The 5,097-nt window shown below is 42.4% G+C and overlaps 1 long non-coding RNA gene across 1 annotated transcript; it reads right to left on the bottom strand.

The window, feature by feature from the left end:
* Nucleotides 1-789: 789 nt before the first annotated feature.
* Nucleotides 790-4,428, bottom strand: LOC114430903 (uncharacterized). Its single transcript, XR_003670025.1, has 4 exons — nt 4,368-4,428; nt 4,127-4,246; nt 1,066-1,114; nt 790-799 (listed from the first exon to the last, which is right to left on the bottom strand). It is a non-coding gene; the product is annotated as an uncharacterized LOC114430903 (long non-coding RNA).
* Nucleotides 4,429-5,097: the final 669 nt, after the last annotated feature.

The following is a 5,097-nucleotide window of genomic DNA, read 5'->3' as shown; positions in this document are numbered from 1 at the left end:
GTCCTGGTTGGCTTTGTTTTCAGCCCAGTCCAGAGTGAACTTCTGTGTTAGGACTGTTTTCCCGATGCCAGCCACTCCCTTTGTCATCACTGTTCTGATTGGTTCCTGTCTTCCAGGTGAGCCTTTAAAGATGCCTTCTGGTCTGATGCTTGTTTCTGGTCTGTGTGCTTTCCTGGATGCTGCTTCAATCTGTCTGACCTCATGTTCCTCATTGACCTCTGCAGTCCCCCCCTCTGTGATGTAGAGCTCTGTGTAGATCTGGTTCAGAAGGGTCAGCTCTCCTGCTTTAGCGATCCCCTCAAACACACACTGGAACTTCTTCCTCAGGTTAGACTTGAGTTTACGTCCACACTCTGCAGCAGGAGTTCCTGAACAAACAATAAATGTCATTAATAAGTGAACGCTACAATAAATGTGTCAAATAAATATTTTCTGTCTCCATGAAATCTGTTCATCAGTTGTAGACAAACAGTTTGTGTTTTCAGTCAGAAGAATTCACAGATGTCTGCATCATATTAACAGCAGAGTGTGTAAATGTAAACTTCATTTCCTCTTTCCATCATGTTAAAGCTCTTCAAATCCTCTTACTGCTCTGCAGACGCTCAGCCAGCTCCTCCTGCTTCATCCTCCTCAGGAAGTGCACTGTGATCTGCACTAATGACTCTCTGCTGCTCCTCTGCTCTTCATCCTCCTCATCCTCCCTCTGACTCTCTGAGCATTCTGGGTAATCTGGACTCAGGAGCTTCTGGATCTTCTTCAGCTCGTCCTTCACAAACCTGACAATGTTCTCCTCCAGCAGCTGGAACAGAACAACAGAGTATAAACTCTCAGACTTTGAGGAGCAGAATAACAGTTTAGTGTTTCATGATATTACAGCTTATGTTCATACATGTATTACTTGAATCTACAACATTAGATATGAAGTGTTGTGTATGCACAGCTGCTGTAGTTATAAGTATTACTACCACAGTTCTGTCTCTGTGAATGCTTGCTCAGGGGTCAGGCTCTGGGTCTCTGTAGAGCACCAGGACTGTTGTGTTGTAGTTAGAAGCTGTTTGTACTCACCATAAATATGGCGTCCTGAGCAGGAGTCTGAACACTGGGTTGCTGCAGTCTGTGACAGAAACATCAGCATTTAACAACACAATCACTTCACTAAGTGTTTTGATGTGTTTTCACTTTAAACAGACACACAACAGTCAACAGACTGGTGAAGAAAATTAATTAATACACAAAATGTGTGTATTAAAAATGAAAACTATCCTGACTCCACACTGTTCAGCTGCATCCAGCAGGTTTGTAATTTGTTCTTCTTCACATATTCTGCTTTAATGGCTGCCAGCACAGCTGTAAGAGTTCAGTTAAATCTTCCACTCACCATGTTTCTCTTTCTTTAACATTAAGCGATGTGCAGCAGGATGGGTTTGTAATGAATCGCAGTCAGACAATGTTGCAGTGTGATGATATAGAGTCTATATCATGTGTTATGACTAAGTCATATTTTGTGTGTGTGAGTGTTCTCCCTCCCCGCCAACAGGGGGGAGCATACTATTGGTTCTGCAGCTGGATGACATGGAGCTCGAGGATTGGAGGACACAGATGGGCTCTGAATTTAAAAACCCTCCACATCAGCCACCCGATGCTCTTGCCCTCCTCTCCACATCTCGAGAAGACTGCACTCGATTTTTGCTTGTATATTGGACATTAGACTGTGAATATTAATTTATGTAATTTAGACTCGTCGTTTGATTTTGGCTTTACCTAGAGTAATTGAATTTAAGTTATTATTACATACCAGGCACATTTGAGTAGGGGTGAGAAGCCGTTTTTGTTTATTCGTTTTCTCCTGTTTTTTGTTAGGAAGTCAGGGAAGTCACCTGTATCTTTGTTTGAATCTCTTTTCTTTTGTTCAGGAAAGACAGGAGCTGAGAACCTTAGTTGTTTTGTTTGTTATTTTGGCATTGCTCACCCTGAAGGTTTCTGTTGTCTCGGTTCGTTTATAAATAAATTTATATAAATTCCATTCGTCGTTGATATTTTTTCATATCTACCTTGGGAGTCGGAACAGGAAGGAAGAGTCACTTTATGCTACAACTAGGTTTCCCCTAGGCCGGTTGTAACATAAATTGGGGGCTCGTCGATTCTTTTGAAAGCGTGTTGGTAAGTAAAACGTTTGTTATCGGTAAGTTAAATTTGGCTCGTTCGTGTTTTGATTCGTGTCAGTAAGTAATTGGCAATTCGTCGTTTTTTTGGAATATTGTATTTTTCATATTACTCTGCATAATACTGGTTGACAGTTTTGCTCTGAATATGGAGTTTGATCTAGAGTATTTTGTGAAGAATCCTACAGTCCAGCAGTTGGACAAGTGTAGGAAGGTGGATTTATTAATGATTGCTGCGCGTTTTCAGGTCAGAGTGCCTCAAAACGTTAAAAAGGAGGAACTGAAAGAGCTTTTGCAGGAAAAGCTGGTGGAGGAAGGTCTGTGTGTGTCTGTGCCCTCTGTAGAGGAGGCGGCGAAAGCTGACGTGAGCTCCCGTGACACGGTGCGGCCCAGCCCAACCGCTCCCTCTGGTCCGTCTGTTACGCCTGCTATGACGGCAGAGGAGATGCAGCTAACTCTCAGAATAAAAGAAATTGATTTGAGAAATCGCGAGTTAGAGGTGGAGGCCATGCACCTGAAGGTGAGGGCCTTAGAGCTAGAGCGTCTCCCCTCTGCGACTCCACACCCATCTGCCTCACGACAGGTTCCTCATTCTCCTCGTGACACATTTGATGTGAGCAAGCACATTGCTTTAGTGCCACCATTCAGAGAGTCTGAGGTGGATTACTATTTTAGTGCCTTTGAAAGAATCGCAACCACTCTGAATTGGCCGGTTGTAACACATGACACTGCAGACCTTTGTTATTTCCTTTACTTAAAGCCTTCAGAAACCACCATGAGATGATAACATGACAACATAAATACATACTGATACTTTCTATTATACATCTACAAACACAGACCTGCTTATGGGTCTTTTACAGAGCCAAGCAGACCCACATGATCATTGAAGAACTCTGCTAAGTTACAGAAACAGGACTTAAAGTGGTATCAACATTTGTGAAATGTTCACTTTTCATGGACACAGAGCTGGATCAGTGTCCATGATGGCCACTACAAGAGACTGAACAACTGTTATCACACAATTTATTTGATCACAATTTGACCAAATTCAACCAAAAACACCGAAGAACAGAAGCCACCTTAAAGTTCTGCACAGGCTGTGTTCAAGTCAGAATAATCAGCAGTGTGAGGTACGTGCAAAAATCCAAACCAGGACCCTGGGAATCTGAGGAGGAGGAGACTAGCTCCTAGCTACATATAGGCTGACAGCTACAGTCGTTTTGGGAAGTTGGTCAAACTTTCTATATTTCTGCATAAATATGACCCGAAACACGATCAATGCTGAATTCTGCAGCCGACAAAACATAGCTGAGCTAGACAACAGAAAAATGCATAAACCGCTAGCGATTAGCACAATGCTAATTTGCATTGAAAAACCCATAAGGTCGCTAGCGCTATTAGCGTCACACTTTTAACCCGTTTTCTTAAACTTAAATAACTTAAAGTGCCTCCTATGAGCGCATGACGTAAGGTAAGGGCTTATGAAACATAATACTTACAGACAGATATTCTCAGACGACTAAAAAACATGTAGCAGGATGAAAAAACACAACAGAAACTTTCCACTTGGCTCTGGAACCATTATGCTACTACGGAAGCCTCGTAGGACAATCTCAACTCAAACATAGAATTTTGGCTGACTATAGGGGGCAGCACAATAATATTTACACACAGTGTATGAATCTATCATTTATTTAAATGTTTTATTACTGAAATGTCTTTCCATACTTTGTTTCAGTGGGCTGCCTTTCTAGTACAGTGAGGCAGATGTTTAAGTCATGTTTATGCAGACATATAGAAGATTTTAAATGATTCATACACTTTGAAGCAGCACTGTAAATATGCATTACTCTGTGCTACAGATGCTCCAAACCATCAACCACCTGCAAACAGACACATACAACCCCAAGAGTCCAGCAGAGCTCATCACAGCATGGAGACACTTCCAGAGTGATTCTTACCTTTGATCATCAGATGGCTGATCAGCTTTGAATTCAATGGGCCTACCCATCGACTGATCACTTTTCATGGACACACAGCTGGGTCCAGGTCCAGCAGAGTCTGCTCTCACATCCTGGATCCTGATAGAATCACAAACACTGACTCTGAGCTTCTTCTGGAAAAATGATGCTGAACATCATGTTACACTTTAAATGTTTAATAATGATGGAAACAAACTGCAGCTGTGACATTAACTCTGACCTTTGACCCTCAGATGGATCAACAGCTTTGAAATTCAAGGGATGATCCTTTGACCAATCACTCTTCATGGACACACAGCTGGCAGGTCCAGGTCCAGGTCCAGGTCCAGGTCCAGGTCCAGGTCCAGGCCCAGGTCCAGGCCCAGGTCCAGGTCCAGGTCCAGGTCCAGGTTTTGGTGAGTCTGTAAACACACCAACATCTCTGATGCTGTTATTATTGATGTCACATGCTGTAAGTGGAACAGTGCACACACACATTCAGTGTTTGCTTCAGAATTCTGTCACTTCTCTCCATGTGTGAACATGTGAATAAATGAACATGTGTTCATGTGTGTTTCTGTCACAGTGTGAACAGACTGAGTGAAGCACTGAGACCTTCCTCTGTAACAGTCTGTGGACTGTTTTCTATAGAAAGGACAAACACATGAGCAGCTACTGTCTGAGCTCTGAGGACTGACACACTTCTCCTCATGGCAAATATTAGATTCACATATTTATGAACCCTTGAAGAGAAAATGTTTCTTCTGATGAGTTTCAATCATCGATATGAATTCATGAAAAATAAAACGCAGCACAGGCGTGTTAAACCTGAAACAGACTGATCTGATAAAGTCAGAATAAAGCGACCTTTTCTCCGCTTGAAGCTTTGAACGAGTCGATCTGAGTTTCAGAGCAAATGAAGCTGCTGAACTTTACAGAGAGAACGATCAACAGAGACGCTTGTTGTTTGT

Source organism: Parambassis ranga, unplaced genomic scaffold (genome assembly GCF_900634625.1).
Source record: "Parambassis ranga unplaced genomic scaffold, fParRan2.1 scaffold_31_arrow_ctg1, whole genome shotgun sequence".
NCBI lineage: Eukaryota > Metazoa > Chordata > Actinopteri > Ambassidae > Parambassis > Parambassis ranga.
This window is presented reverse-complemented; position numbering and strand designations above follow the sequence as displayed.